Source organism: Macaca nemestrina, chromosome 2, assembly GCF_043159975.1.
Source record: "Macaca nemestrina isolate mMacNem1 chromosome 2, mMacNem.hap1, whole genome shotgun sequence".
NCBI classification, from domain to species: domain Eukaryota; kingdom Metazoa; phylum Chordata; class Mammalia; order Primates; family Cercopithecidae; genus Macaca; species Macaca nemestrina.
In genome coordinates this window covers 165,830,409-165,847,878 of record NC_092126.1, presented here as the reverse complement: position 1 = coordinate 165,847,878, position 17,470 = coordinate 165,830,409, and the positions used below count along the sequence as shown (strand labels likewise).

The 17,470-nt window shown below is 36.1% G+C and overlaps 1 long non-coding RNA gene across 1 annotated transcript in view; it reads right to left on the bottom strand.

The window, feature by feature from the left end:
- Positions 1-17,470, bottom strand: part of LOC139362055 (uncharacterized) — a 350,698-nt gene that overhangs the window by 269,230 nt on the left and 63,998 nt on the right. The gene's annotated exons all lie outside the window — the stretch shown is intronic.

Here is a 17,470-nt window from a genome sequence, read left to right as displayed (position 1 = left end):
CTGGCTAACTCATGTCAAGTACTTTCAGTAAACAAATCAGATTTATGATGTTATTCATCTAACATATGCACATTAAAATCAGAAAGGAAATACATTTAAGCTGAAATGTTATTAATAAAGTGGCCATATGTAGCTCTAGCCTATGTCAGAATCACAGGTTGTTCTGACAATTTTAAATAATATCTAATCACAAAAAGTTTGGAATTCAAAAAAGAAATAGTAAATAAATACAGCAGGCTACCACGTAGTCACAGGTTCCTTACTGGTGACCTGGTTGTTGCAGATACTATTGATAAACTACTCGCATTCACTTGGGACATGCCATTTCAGAAATTGCCGACCATGGCAAACTGCAAGTTCTTGTGATTCTCCACCTGAGGGTTTTCTTTTCTTTTGGCCTTCATGTAGCATGTTAAAAGTGTTGAGCAGTAAATGCCCTGGGGAATAGCTCCCATCCAATGACAGACAGAAGTTGGAGACAAAGACCCTGCTCCCTCACTTCTTCATCTTTACGTAGGAAGATTCTGACACTGGTTTTCTCACAGAGTTCCAGTGATTTCCATTAGGTCTAAGCACTAATGGTACACAACACACCCTTTATTGGTTTCCCTGTATGCCTGCTCATACTTCCTCACTCTATTGCTCATTTTTTTCTGAGATTATCTCCCAAATCAACTACCTGCACATTGTTGATCCAAGGGGAAACTCAACTTAACTCATGGTCAGTTCAAAACTGGCATGAACAGAAAATTAAGGCACCAAAAAGTAGGGAGGGGCAAGGAATCATGTAGTAAAGCCTATGCATTTTACTTAAAATGAGAACTCTGGGAAAAGAGGAGGAGAAATTAGCAAAACAAATGGAATAACTTATGAAGCATTTAGAGTAGGAACAATCAGGATTTAGTAACCTGTAAGATATTATACATAATATAATCCTTTGGTAACCTATAAGACATTATATATCTACTCTTCTATAAATGTTCACAATATAAAATCTGAGTTAGTGTTGGTAGGTTCAAACATAATACTTACTACCTGTAACTATGCAAGAAATACCACATTACATAAACTACCATTAGTGAATATAAATCTTTGAATGGATCGGTGTGAACATCTTTAAATGGTCAGCATTATGTTAATCTATGCAGGTAGTTGCACAGTCACTAAATGGCCACCTGGAAACACATTCAAATAACTTAAGACCTGAAATCATTTGCACAGTATCTCAGAGTACGATTCTTACTTATACTGATGGTCTAGGTTATTGATTGCTGAATAGCAATTATTGTACTCTATGAATACGGGGGTGCAGTGTATAGTTTCTAAAATTGACATCAAAATTGTTATAATGAATAGTTCTTATTTACAAATTAAACTTCAATTTGCTGGAAAACATATTAATGTAGGATATACACCTTTCCCATAACTGGAGATAAAGTAGATGATACAGGACAGGTCTGGTTTTACTTAATTGAGTTAATATGTTCTGTAATTATAACTTGGGTCAACACTGTACCTATAGAGACATCACTGAAGTAGGAAAGTTGAAGCACAGAGGAAGTAACTGAGAGTTAAGCATAATATTCAGCTAATATTTGAATCAAATATATATTGAGCTGATGTTTCATGGTTTTCTTAAAATTCATATCCCAGACATTTTAGCATAAATACATGCTTGTATCTTTTGCTTTATGTATAGGCTAAGCTATTCTTATATGTTAGTAAGATAAACTTAAGTAGTGAGAATTGATGAATATCATGAAAGGATCCGGGCTATAAAAATATCTCCCCATTGATCAATAGTTGACACTTTGAATTCTGCCACTAGCGGCCTATATCTTTGGTTTAATCATTGTTGTGTTTCATCTTATGAGATGAAAATATACCTAAGGGAAGTATCACTTTGGGTCACTCACATCTTAATGTGCGTAAATAATACTGAAAGCTTTGTTAGATAAATTAGGGTTACCACAAAGATAATACGGTGATGGAAATTTTTGTTAAATAATTTTTATGATGAGTTTCCTTTGAAAAAAACAGTCTGAAATCATACTAGACTATATGATTCTGGCTAAAAATCAGAAGTATAGATGCAGGAGCATATTTTATTAAAAGAAAACACCAAACATTCAATTAAGTATAAAGTCTGGAAAGAGTCTAACAAAGTGGTGTTTGCCCATTTTTGTGAGCCAAAATACTGTGAGCTCTTTCTGATTTGTGTGTTTATCTTTATTTTTCCCAATTTCTGTCTTTGCCCAGCCCAGCCTCCCATTCCCCAAACCTATATTCTGCAAACCATTCTACATACATCTACTTCCAGCAGTTCCTCAGAGCATGTCCCACAATAGCTGACCTTATTCCTTCTGTGGCTATGACCTCTATGCACAGGAAAATCTCCAGTGCCGCTCTATATGACTGGCCTAGGCAGACAGATGGCCTGGAATACTACCAACAACCAGGCATACGAAAAAACACCAAACAGGAAAACCGGCTTAGTAAGATCAAATCATTTTCTAGCAGTACTGAGATCAAGGTGGAAAGTAAATGTCAGGCATCCTTCCTTATCTTCATTTTTGCAATCTTAAGATACATGGCCCCATGGAATTTACATTTTCTGCAGATAGATTACTAAAATAAATCCACTCAACTCAAGTATTTTTGAAGTATCTTCTCTGTGCCAATCAATACATCAGGCAAAGAGAATAGAACAATGAACAGGTTACAATCTCTGACTCTAAAATGTGGGGGATCCCTTCATGCAATATTGTAAAACCACAAGTGAGCGGCTGGTCCCCATGGCTGTAGGAGGTAGTGTTACCTGAGTAACGGCATTTCCTTTAGAGTTCCCACCATGGCTTTTTGATTACCATAGTAGTGATTGGACCTGCCAGTCAGTAAGAATATTTCTGACTTGCTTCTACAAACTCTGACCTGAAAGACTGGAACTCCTGCCAATAACTTACTAAGGAAGAAAAAATGCAAGACCTGTCTGTGCTCCTTTTAATTAGTTCAGCAATCTGGCAACCAGAGACCCTGACACAGAAAAGACAAAATAAAGTCTTATTTAAAATACTATGGGAGGCTAATGCTAGAACACTGACCAGTCCCCCTGTTGAGACAGGGGAGGGGTCTGGAGTAAACTATCGCAAGAAGCAGCTCAGGGTATGGGTCCTATTTAAATTCCTGTGTGCATTTCCCGTCAACATGCACTAATTTGCATTGAGGCCAAAGACCCAAGAATGGGCAATCTGACAGCAGTCTGACCACCGTTGCATCTTCTGGTTATCTTGGCAGTTCTTTCTTCTTCAGGTGTGACAAACGACACTCCTGAGAGGCTTTGGCAGGCTTCCAGGTTGTGTTCTGTGCATGTGTTGAAGGGAATGACAGCGATTCCAGTAACACACCATAAGAGCACACTTTTATAACACTTTGATTTTTATCTGTAATTTTTATTAATCCCAAATTCTCTCATTTGTCGAAGAATGAATGAATTATATACGGTAGAATGTTCCTCCACAGGTTCAAACTATTACTTCTTCTTTTGATCTACTTACCCATCACCAGCCTTAAAATTAAATAAAAGCCTTCTCTCAGGGTTCAAACATAGAATGGGTGGGTGGCGTCCACGCTTTTTTTTCCCCTCACACCCATAATTGAAAGACTCAGGAGGCAAAGGTATGTGGTTGCTATATTGTGCCAGATGCAGATGCAGTTCAGACTATACATAAATATAGGACATATTTTACATCAAATAAAATATTTTAAGACAAAATACAGGAAGACAAAATACAAATATTTACAAAATTAGTGATGCAAGATTTCAATACCAAGTTAAAGAAAGCACTATACACACACACACACACACACACACACACACACACACGGTGGAAACAGTGTGGTAGCTATTCATGAGGACAGTGAAGTACCTTGAAGGGTTTGTGGCACTGAGCTGGACTTACAGGAAGACAAAAGAGTAGATTGAGCAATGAAGAGGGAAAGGGCATTTCAGGTGGGTTGAATATAGTGAAGAAAATCCAGTCATTCACTGGAGGCCATTCACCACATAAGTTGAGGACATTCACAAAATAAGCTGGGAATTTCAGATAGGTTTATTTGCTGCTTTTAAAAATAATTCTTAGAATCTCCTCACTCTTCCCTAGAAATTACCATCATTGCAGAGTCCTTTCCACCAGAGCTTTCAGGCAGAGCTGGAGCTGAATCCTCCCTCCCACACTGCCTCCTCCACATCAGACAGAATTACCTGCATGTTCCTGGGTGACACAAAGGATGGCTGAGATGTCACCCACGACAAGCTTAAGTGGACAGTTTTGGACAACAGTCGCTAATACTAATTTCAGTGCCCTATGATTTGATTGCTTGGATGATTAATGGGATTCTCATGACACTTGTGTAGCATACTTCTTCGTTTTCTCTTTAACTTTAATAAAATGGGATTACCCATTCTTGTCATGCTGAGTCTGAAGAGGTAGTCAAGTAGACAAAAAGAAAAAAAAAAAAAACTGAAATGTATCTTGAGAAGGGGGACAGCAGAATAGCCTAAATCAACTTCATATTTTTTTCAAGGTATCAAAGTACAAGGGGCTCCTGTTGCTTTGTCTAACGAAGGCCCTTAATTTTCTGCCTGTATATAGTTACTGAATGCCACTGTGCATCAGCCTTCTTATCTATGAAATGAGGCTAATAATACAGATGTAGCCCGGAGCAAAGCTGTAAGGATTAATTAATAAAACATGATTGTTAAGCCTACTGCAAACATGAAGCATAGCATGAAGCTACTTGGTTAGAAAGTAATAAAGTGGGGCCTCCGAAGCACTGGGCAGCTGTGCTGGGAGCTCAGAGTCCCACCCCTCCTCCCTTTGAGTATTCAGGTCAATGCAGCCTTCTTTGTGCCCTCAGCACTGAAATCCTTCCCAAATACCAGACCCAGGAGTGCTTCCCCTCAGAGGCTCAACACGTCACATGCTTCTCTATGCTTCTACCTACACCTACTCTATCTCTGTATTTTGGCTCATCTCAGTTGCTAGCTTTTGATTTCATCTTCCTCACATTGATATTTCTTTTTCCAATTATCTCAGCAGAGAAAATGTTCTTCCTACAGTAGAAGGAATCCCCCAATCACATTCCTCACCCAGTGAGTGACAGGCCTTACTGATGCTTCTTTACCCCTCTCTCTCCTCCTCCTCTGTCTCTGTTTCTCTCTCTCTCTCTCTCTTTCTCTCTCTCACACACACACACACACACACACACACACACACACGTTTGCACATAGTGAGATTACAATAATTTACTCGATACTGTGACAGAGGAGAAAATACCATCCCTAGCAAGTGAATCTTACAACAAATGACTATGAAATACTCATTAATTAGGCTCAATTCAAAAACTCAATCTAATCAAAACAAATATCTAGCATGTAAATTTTTCCAAAAAGCACTGTGCTAGCCATTGTGCATTGCAAGGCAACAAGCTTATTCCCTTGCTGTCAAGGTTTAGAGAGATATGGACATGAAATGCCACAACATAAGCAGAGTCATGTGCTTTAAAAGAGCTATAAGCAAAAAGAAGAGAGAGATTTCTGTTGGAAGAAAGGAAGGAAAGATAGATGGAAAGAAAAGACAGAAGGAGGGACTGGTATATTCTCATTAGGATGTTAAATGCTTCCATATAAGTTACCTAATTTTAATTTTACATTTTCTCTATCAGGTAGTATCATTTTTCCATTTATATAGGTGTTAAAACTGAGGCTCCGGAAAGCACACAACTTTCCAAAATTGTTGATGTCAACGGGACAGCATGAGTTCATGAGCCTCCAGGATGAGGCAACTAAACTGAACTTTGAAATAAATATTACATATCTGCTCTTCTATAAATGTTCACAATATAAAATCTGAGTTAGTGTTGGTAGTTCCAAACATAATACTTACTACCCATAACTATGCAAAAAATGGCACATTATACAAACTACTATAGTGAGTATAAATCCTTAAGTGGACTGGTGTGAATATCTTTAAATGGCCAGTATTATGTTAATCCTTGAAGGTAGTTGCACGGTCACTAAATGTTCACCTGGAAACACACTCAAATAATAGTGTGACATGAAGCAGGGTCACTACTTTTCTAAGACAAATCAGAAAAAGAAGTATAGTACAGCAGCAACCCATGGGCCAACAAGAAAAGCAAGCAGCAATGGCTCAATGAAAAACCTTGACCCATCACTGAAAACCATTGCTAACATCTAAATGTCATAGAACACAATTTTTAAAAGGATATGAAACTAGAATATATTACAGAAGTCAGTATAAAATAGACTACTTAGAAGGTAAGATTCAATGTTAAGGACAATCTGTCTTAGCTAAGGTTTAAAGACAAAGTAAAAAATGTCTGCTTTTAAATATTGTTTAGTTGGCTTAATTTTCCATTAAATATCAAATAAGCAGCCTGCTATATCTATTTCTGAGCAGACAGGGTATCTGACATTCTTACCAGCTGCGATTTTCCCTATGGGTTTAATGGGTTTGTATAATATTTGTACAAAGTAATATTATCATTATCATAAATGTTTTCTAATTATTTCTTGGGATTAATGAAAGTATGTTGTATTATTGATGGATTAAGTACAATATTTATGAAACAGTGATAGGATTAAAGAGAAATAAATATGTATATCTTTCTGCATGTGTAAATAATAAATATTAATTCTCATCATCAATTTTGTACAAAGTGGTTTAGGTATATAATATTTTTGTACATACTTATAACTTACTAAATACTTCAGTTATCTGTTGTGGATTAAGGGGTGTGAAGATAGTGTTTGTTTATCTGTAAACTGAAGTGCTTGGTAAAGTCTTCAGGGACTGCAGGAAGGACAAAGATCTGAAAAACAGACCAAAGAAATAATTTAAAATGTGTTGGACTTTTAGAAAATGTGCAAAATGTACACAATAAACTTTCAAAGGGAAGAAACATAAACTTGCATCAAAGCCAGAAACAAATTAAGCCTCATAAGGTGTTATAAATCTCCAGAGCACTCTTCTGCACATAGTTGTTGGTTCATATATGTGTACATTATAGATCTATTATTTTGATTGTTGACTTGTGTGTATATAATTGTTACCCCTCTGTCCCATTTGGTTGTGTAAGCCCTCTGCAGACAGGGATAAAGTGACTGTAAAACACCTCAGTTTTGAAGACAGAGGATCTCGCTTGGAATTTGGAATTACTACTGACTGGTTGAGATATGTGGGGCAATGGTAATGGTATGTATTGTCAGCTTGTTCTCTTGCCATTGTTTTCAATAATAAGGTCAATCCTTTACTTCAAGCAAGGAATTGATTTTGATATAAATGCAAAGCAATTTCTCCTCCAAAGCTACAAACTACAATTCATTTTAAGGCTAAGATATGAACCATTCAAGAAACATATGTTTGCTGATGAGGTTTTAAAGAAATTACATCAGTGAACTGATGGGAGTCACTTAAGCAAATAGATTCATAAGAGACTAGTGAAGTGATGATACAGTTTTAAATGGCAATACCATCTTCAGTAGGCATGCAAAGTTGTTTTTCTTTTGGATTAATGTCTTCCAAGTTAAAGGATAATGGTTCAGGAATTGAAAAGACAAGAAAGCTCTTGTCTTTCTATTCTAGTATTATGTTTGGAACCATCAACACAGACAGGAGTCTGAGTAGCATAACCTTCTGAATTTCTCATTTGATTAACCTGATCAATGTAATTTCTGTTTTTAAATAAGCCTGTTTCTAACATACTGTCCCCTTTTCCTATGGGCAAAGTTAGTGTCAATAACCCTCATGGTTCATTATCCTAGTCCTAACAGATTTGTTAAAAATGCAATAACATCAAATAAAGAGAAATCATTTACAAATGAGAATGGGAAGTCTTAGCCTTAGTAGCCAGGCTATTTTTTTTTCCACAAAGTAAGCCAGACAATGTGGACTTTTCAGAAGTTTTCCAGGGTGACAGGTGGCTGTGTAATGACATGCACAGATGTTGTGAGGATACGAGGCACCTCTGGGTCACCCCAGAAATCTGGGCCTTTACCCCAGGTTTCCCTAAGGTACAAGCAGCCTTTTCAAAACTTCACTTGTCTCAGAGGATCCTGAGTGCCCCAAGTTTGCCTAAGCATCTGCTCTTACTGTACTGCACCAGAGCTAACTTTATGAAAACTGATACGTTCCCAAAACAACATGACAATAAATACTGTCTGTTAATGTAAATGATTTGTAAAAGCTTGTCCAAGAAATAAATGACAGTGTAGTATATATTTTAAATTACTTATGCTTTCTGCTGTTTCTGGGAAATATGGCTCAGGTCAGTGCCATATTTCTCTAAGCAATTTTAAGTCCTGTGTTTCTGATCTAATCCAGTCTGCAAAAGTTATTTCTTTTCCATAGCCACTAAAATTGAGAACGAAGGCACTATCCAAGCACATGAAATTCCTGGTTAACTTGTACCCAGGCAACAGGAGTGAGGAAAATGGGCACAAGTCAAGTTCAAGAGGCAGAAAATAGAGCAATCTGGGCTGCAGAAGACAGTCAAATGATATGTATGTTGATCTGCGCATAACTTGCCTTTTGGAAACTTTGTCCATCACCAGGGTCAATCTGTAAACTTATTATTATTGGTGAAACGTAGGAAATAAGAGGCCTTTATTCACAATAGCCAAGACAAAGAATCAACCTAAGTGTCCACGGACAGAAGAATTGATTAAAAAAAAAAGAAAAGTAACACACACACACAGACACACAGACACCATGGAATATCATTAATAGTTAAAGAGGAAGGACATCCTGTCATTCTTGACAATATGAATGGACATGGAAGATATCTTATGCTAAGTGAAATAAGCCAGGTACAGAGATACATATATGGTATTGTCTCTCTTATATGTGGAGAAAAGTAGAACTTATAAAAAAAGATAACTTGTATCTCTCTTATATCTAAAAAAGTAGAACTTATAAAAGCCGAGAGTAGAATGGTGATTTCCAGGATTTGATTGTGGGAAGAAGGAATAGAAAATGGGAGATATTAGTCAAAGAATAACTTTCAGTTATAAGATGAATAAGTTCTGGAGATCCAATAAACAGCACAATGGCTACAGTTGATAATACTGTTCTGCACACTTGCAATGTGCTAAGACAATACATCTTAAATGTTCTCACCACGAAAAAAAAGTAACTACATGAAGTGATGGATAGGCTAGTGAGCTTTACTGTGGTAATAATTTTTCAATGTATATGTAGGTCAAACATCACATTGTACACTGTAAATATATACAATTTTTATTTGTCAATTATATCTCTATAAAACTGGAAAAAAACTTAAAAGACAGTTGGCTGAATATTAAGAAAAAGAGTTAAGCCTTCCCAATGACAAACCAGGCCCTTTGCTAGCCAAATTAAATGAAATATTATTTGTTTGAAAGTGTAAGTTAGCTTAACCAAGAACATTATTAGGAAAAAAATACAATCTTATAAATAAATGACTTTTGTAAAGATTTGTGAATGACTTTATAAACATACTGTTACAGTAAAATAACACCTACCAGAAAATATTACAGGATATGTAGCTATAGAACAGTGATTCTCCCTGTGTGGTCTACACACCAGAAGCATCAGCAGCATCTGGAAATTGTCAGAAATGCTAATTCTTTAATCCTACTTCATAGTTAATCCAAAACACTAGGGATGGTGCCCAGCAACCTGCATTTTGAGAAGGTGTGTTACAGAGGAACTTACGTCTCTAAATTCTATTCAGAGGCATATTTATTCCAGGATATTTCCATATACAAATTAATTTAACTTGCAGTTCACTGGAAAATTGAGGTAACATCATATTTCAGTCCTCGACCATACCTGTTGATTAAAATGTTGTAGTTATTTTCTCTACTAGAATATTTAGAAATTTTATTGATACTTAGGTTATTGTTAGAGTTAGTGTTTTAATTGTAATTGCAATGGTAATAAAATATTTTAAATAATAAGGATATAAGGCAGATGCTTTAATGTTTCTGTCTAGCTAAGCATATGTTAGTTTTTATATCACTATCAGGTTTTATATCAAAGAAAGAATAAAAGATAATGTCAAGATTTTGCAACATAAGATTAACTATCCAGGAATATGGAAGTTCTTGTGTGACCTGAGAATGAAATAAGAAGTCATTGTTTTTATAAGTCTCCAGTGAAGCTGAAGTGGAGAACTGTAAGGCAGAATAATATTCTCACTTCTCTTGGGGGTTTTAATTCTTCGGAGCAGCTGAAAACTAGTGTAGAGACCTCCTGACACTTTCACTTTCCCTCCCATCTTTCTCTTCTAATTGCCCTTAGCCAAATGAATGACCAGTCTTGGAGAGGGCATAAAAAATACCAGCCCCAGCAAGAATGATTTTCAAGTCATAGATAACTGCATTCTGAATTTCACAGTGCTGGAGCAGAAAATGGCAGAAGGTGGAAAGTGCAAAATGAAACAGGCTCATTCAGAGTCTGACAGCCAGCAAAGAGCAGAGATGAGGTAATCAGGGATAAGCTAGTCAGATTTGGGAGGGAAGAAAGTAGAGAATGACAAGCAATAACAAGGTGGTCAGAATTGGTGAGGTAAGAAGCCAAGGGAAATTAAAAAATGGGAAGAGCTAGGATTTATTAAGGAGGGAGAAAACCATGTCACTTCCTTAAAATCCCACTGCAAGCTCTGTTCTCAAGATTTTAAGTTGAGGTCATTTCCAAGACACTGGCAAGTTAATGAATATATACTTTTAATCATGCACTAAACTTTATGACTCACTACACTACGTTGTGTGAAGTGCTTGGCAACTTTACACCCTTCACTTTTAGAATGTTGGTATTTATCTTGAAGTAGCTTATTTTGCCCCAGTTACCTCTTTCTCCTCCTACCAAGGCAGGACATTCAAGATGTTAGCTTGCAACTTTTGACCTGGAGAGAAAGTCACATAGTTGCCTTTCTGTCAGGTTGTAAGTTGGAAACTGACAGATATCAAAGGAATCAGTGCCACCTTCCTCTGCCCATCTTGAACATCGTGGCAAAGAACCATTAGGGGTGAGTCTGCTCAACCCTCAGTTAAAGTAGGCAAATCAAAAGCAACAGATGAAACAACTAGTAGCCAATCTTATTTAGTTATCTTAATGACTAAAACAATGGCCATTTAGTGATTTTAGTCATTGAGGCCACAAAATCAGATAATCTAATCTGGAAGTGAAAGATAGGCTTTGTGATTCCCTACATCAATTTCAAAAACAAATACTAAAGAGCACATAACATAAAATTAACCACTCTATCCATTTTTAAGTATACAATGTAATTAAAAATTATAAAACCTTTTTTTAAGTTACAGCATGTAGAACTGATTCAGTTCTGTATCACTAAAGTTGAACACAGTCTCAGACATGGCAAAGCCCTTACACGTCCAAATTCAGAAAGAGACAAAGACCCAGAGATGTTCAGCAATTTGCCCAAAGGTCACATGAAAACTCAGTGACAAAGTCAAAACTAAACCCAAGGCTCATTCTTGGGCCATCTTTTTTTTTTTTTTTCCATTTTACCCAAGATGAGTCAGGAGAACACAAAATGAAAACTATATGGCAATTATCTGATAAATGTGATGGATGTGTACAGACAAACAGGAATAATTATGATCAGATAATCCAATTTAGGTCCACAATTACCTAGATTGACTGTCTACATTGACCAAATAAACTGGACAATGGCCAAAAATGCATTCTACGTTGTGTGGTGCTCCCACAGCCTGAGAAACATTTCATTATGCTTTTGTGATTAATAGTAACATCCATACCACTAAGATGACTTACAAACTACAAATTTAAAGTAGAAATGGATGCATCTTCCATTAATGAAATAGATTTGAAAGTTATCTCAAATCTCTCTTGTTCATTACTAAGTCAAGTGAAAATGCTATATGAACGAAATGTGTACATGTTATGGAATTTCTCTGAAGATAGCAATCACATTGCCTCTTTCTGGTCCTTTGTTTCATCAAGGCTATTATTTGTCCAAATGAATAAACCATAATTAGGCCCAAGTTGTAAGATGAAAAGATTTTCAAGACCTCACACCAAAACCCTTGGCAAATCTGGGTCATTCTTTATTTCATTCTAAAAATGATGTGGGTCTTAGTTATGAACTTAAGATAAACATCTTACTTAGTCCCCTTCACTGACTGAAAATTAAATAAAATATTTAAATAAAACAAAGCCCAACATCATACTTAGGACGTTTGATCATGGATAGGAAACATAGAGAAGGGGTTTTCAAGCAATACCTCCAAAAACTTTTCTGAAGGACTTCATATTTTACGTTTTAAAGTAAAAATTCTGCCACTCTAATTAACACAGGTTTTTCTGCTCAAAGATTCAACATGAAAATATATTTCAAAAATAAATATATGCCTTAATACTCGTTCTCTCTCTAACCTTAAAAGTAATACAGATTTAGAAATTTCTTTGCCAATATCAGCAGTATAATTGACTGCACATCATGATTGGAAGCTGCGAAGACAGTCCTGGGGAAAGATGAATCAAAAAGTACAATATGATTTGTTATGGTGGAGACCTTGTTGGTCTGGGAATTATAAAGCTAGGTTTTAATTATCCATTTGGCATGAACAAGCTTGGTTATATTAGGCAATTCATCTTTTCTCCAGACTTTGGTTCTCTTATCTCTTAAATGAGAAGGTTGAATTGGATGAGTTTTTGGTTTTACCTCTCTATGACATTAAGCCAGGGATCAGCAAATTAAGGTTTGTGGGCCAAATATAGATCACCACCTGTTTTTGTAAATGAAGTTTGATTGGAACACAGCCACATTCATTCATTTACTTATTGTCTTTGGTTGCCTTTATGCTACAACAGCAGAGTTTCTTAATTGTAACAGAGATTATATGTTCCATAAAGCCTAAAATATTTACTATCTGGCCCTTTACAGAAAAGATTTGCTGACCCCTGCTCTGATCCACTGATGGTATTTCTAACAAAAGAGAGCACCATGGTAACACTGCAAACCCAAAGTCCATATTTTAATGGATTATACCAATTCTGTAGGGCAAATTTTCATGTTTCTTATGCCCAAGGCCATGCTGAGTAATGTGTCTTGTCTGATTATAAGTCATGGTCCTCTAACGGGCATGCTGGCAGTTGTGGATGTACTGGTCCTTCACTGTAACCTCAACACATAAGTGATGGTAATTAATGAGTGTTGTTTGGATGTTTTGCTGGATGTTGGTAGGGTTGGTGAAGGTGACTAAAAACTGATCAGTTCCCAAGTTTCAGGGTCATTGAGAAGCCTTCTTGTACCTGTGAAAGGAAAGTGAGCTACTATATTGACAATAGATAAGGAAGAGAACAAGAAAAGTGGTTAAATCTCCATAAAAGTGTGAGGAAAAAAAAGAAAGCCTATCTAAGACAGGAGCAGTGTAACTCACATAACTTTAATCTTCTTGAGGAGCACAATTTATGTTGAAGCTGAAAATCTATATCCAAATTAGTGGTTATAGAATTGGCTCAGACTGAAATTGTGAATGTGCTTTAAAATTCAAGTGACACAATGGAAGGAAACTCATATATGTTCCTTATTATTCAATCGAATGTCTCAGAGAACCTCACTATTAAGGGGAAGGCCTCTCATAGTCACAGAAAGAGAGGGCTTCAGTGCAGGCTTATCTGAAAACCACACTTTTTTTGCATCCAAAGACTTACCAGGCTAATCATGCACAGAGCCATATCAGAACTCACTTTCTCAACAATCTTTCTGATCTGCCACCAAAGACCCTCAACCCTAGAAAACATTTTATCTGGAAAAATCGAAAAACTGACAAAGATATCCCAGAGCCAAATCTCTACTAAACATTGTTACTTGTAGATTTTTTAAAGAAATTGTGTAAGAGCTGCATGTAACCTTAAAATATGTCTCATTCCTGATGCTTTCAGAAACTATATTTATTTTTAAATATAGTTCAATAAAATTGAGATGTGAGGTCAATCATTCTCAATTACAGAACTAGTGTTTTTCCATTTCCTTATTGTATGGCATTAGTAAGTTACACTTAAACCCCCTGGACCTCAGTTTGAATCAACTAAATAATGACAAAATTGTCTCCCTTCAAAGACTATTTAAATCTCTTAGAAGCATATGTAGTTGAATGAAAAAAAATGTTATTTTCTTTTGAGTCATCACTAGTCACCAGATGCAAACATATTAGTTCATTTAATATTTCGAGGTAGAAATTATTAACTCCATATTATAGAAAAGCAAAGAAAAGCCTGGATTTTAAGAGATTTGACAATTGTCAAACAGTTATCAGAGGCTGGAATAGGCATGTGAACCCAGGCTTTTCTGACCCCAAAGCCTATGCTCTTTCATCATATCCATACTACCTCCCACTAATGGCTTCATCTGTACACTAAGATATACTCTAGTTCCTCAGCTGTAATACTAGCTATGGCATAGAGGTATGGAACACCTCAGCTTCATGATTCAGAAATTATTTACCCTTATTAGATAAAAAATATTGTGTTCCAGGGCTGGCCTTTAGTTACTGATCCAGCACTTCTTGTCTGCTACAACTTTTGGCCAAGGGACTAGGACATTTGATTGAACTCATTACTTGCCTTGGAGACTTTTCCCTGCATCCTATTCCACTCATCTCAGGTCTATAAAAATCTCCTTGGTTCCTACTATTTGGAATTGCACCTCCCCATGCTCAAAACAAGCCATAGGGAATATGTTAATATCTCTCAGCGCATTGTCAGAGTCTGGCCACAACTAAGAGAATGCCCAAAATCACAGTGATGCCATTTCCATGGATAAGCCGGTTCTGGAGACTCCTGTGTTGATCAAATTTAATGCTCAGATGGCAGTAGCTACAGAAACCATGTCATGTCTATTCTTTCTAAGACTTAAGTTTGGCATGCCATTGAATGCCTTGGATGATGCCAGACTCAGCAAGCAATCATCTCACTGCCTTTACCCTCTCTCCCTGGCTATGCTGTTCATGTGCCCAGCATGCCTCTCTTCAGTGTCTTCTTGAGGTCTGCCATGATCAGTCAGGAGCTAAGTGATCTGCAGAAGGTGAAGGCAAAGAGAGCAAGAAATTAAATGTGTGACTCCAGTGACCTAAGAGATATGAGGAGCAATGCCATGGCCAAAAAGCTTCCCTGCATTTGGTCATGGCAATCACTTACTCCAAAACCAGACTCTTCTGGGCCTGTAGGTCCAGGCTGCTGAATGCATCTGACTAAAGCAAGAATTGAGAAACAAAGAGAGGAAGAACTGCTGAGTTTGGACCTTTAGCAGAACTTGATTTTACATGAATGCTCTGTTATTTGTCAAAGGGTCCGTTTTCTCTGGTTAAACTGAAAAGGGATATGAAAAATCTTTGCTTAGAAAATGTGCATGTTTCCTCTAAAAAGCATATTTCAAAACTTCATTCCAGGAAGTTCCTTTATAACTTGGTGTAATTTGCTGCAGCTCAACATAAATGCTGCTAAACTCCCACAGGAAGCATGCAAAGAAGATGTTGGAAATCAGGGAAGAATTGTGAAGGAAAAGGATGAAGGGATTCTGTGTTTCAATATAGTAATTCTCTTATGCTACTTATCAACATCCACCCTGCCGTTAGAGCCATTTGTGTTCATCTCTCACTTATTGGACTGTTAGCTCTTTATGAGTATAGAGTCATTGTCAGATATCTTCTTTTTTTCCCCAGCACCTAGTGCAATGTCTGATATATGGTAGGTTTGAAAGACAATGAACATTATGAATATGGCAGAGAATGTCAGTGCTCATTAGATTTCTGTTTACTCTTCATGGTATGAAGACATGAACAAGGAATGGCGGGGTCATCCAGGTACTACATTACAAAGTGTGTTCCCAGTGAATTTTTCCTATGTTAAGACCCTGAAATGTGAGTGTCTATTAGCTACAGCAAGTAAAGTAATTCTAACACAATGAGTACATAATTCAATTGATTAACTGATTTACTAAGTGATGGCTGGATAATATTAATATGAGATATTAATGGTTGATTTCTAATTACTTAAGTAAGAGAATAAAGACAGAATCAGATTTATCATGAAGCTAATGAAGGTTATGTTTCAATGAAGGCACTGGCAGAACTCTTCCTTCTTGGGAAATGCCCTAGCAATATGTTCAGATTTGTAAATTTTTCAAAAGTAATTTTTTGTATTATTTTTCTTAGGAGCAGGTCCCCAAATTATGGAAGCCACAGAAAACTGACTCTGTCCCTGGGTCAAGATAATACAGCATGATGGTATATAATGCATAAAATGTGAAATTTGTATTAGCAATGCACAGAAAGTCAATTTTCATTGAAGTTGACTTTTTTATTAATAAAAATGTCATACAATTTAAAGTAGCCTGCAATTTATTGTCACATTTTCTCTCATTACTTTTTCTATGATGCCTTTGCATAAAGAATTGCCTCATTAATAACTTTGACCAATTGCTTTTGCAAGATGTTGATTATTTTTCCCTTTTGCATTTGACAAAGCTTACAAATAGATAAAAAATGCCTTTCTTGTAATAGTGTTAGGTTAGTTTTAATAATGAGTCAACTGTGGGTGTTTTAAACATTTCCAGTAAATTTATCTTTGCGCATAGATATGTCTCATATGATAACCAAATTAAATACACACACATACAACACACACACAACACACACACATACACACACAAATGAGTTTATGGAATGCTCAGGAAAGTTAGATAAAAAATAATGTTTAACAACTTGTTTGATTAATTTCAGCTCTCTCACTTAATATTTTGTTAAGTGATATTCTAACCAGAGGGGAGATATGAGAAAAGGAATATTAGATAGATATTATCTTTCTAGATATTAGAAAATTAATAACTTATGACTTTGGAAATGAGTTTGAGTTTTAAAGGTAGGAATATATGACTGACAATTTTGCCTGTATCTTCAGTTGTAAACATTTGTGTCTGCTATATTGATAAGCTTTCCTTACCAAAACTCTTGAATTTGCTATTATTCAATTTGATTTGCCTCTTCCTTTATCTTTACCTAGCTTCTTACAGACAATCTACAAAAGAAAAAAAATAGTTTGCCTTATTTAGACATAGGCTTTAGTTATTTGTTAACATTTCAATGTATACTATTTTCTGATATGAGAATAGAAGAAAAACATTACATTTCTCTCTAGGAAGGAAATTACTACTAAAATTTTCAAAAGCAACATTCCCAATATAGTTAATAATTCATAAAAAAAGCAAATCAAGGAACTAAAGATGAGAACAATGCATGGTGTCTAGAAGACATCATTTATGCAGCTAGTTAAATGCACATAATAAAAGTTGAAGATCTCTCTATGGTTTCTGAACTGAAAGAGTTATCATAAAAGTCCAAAAGTATTCACAAACACAGAGC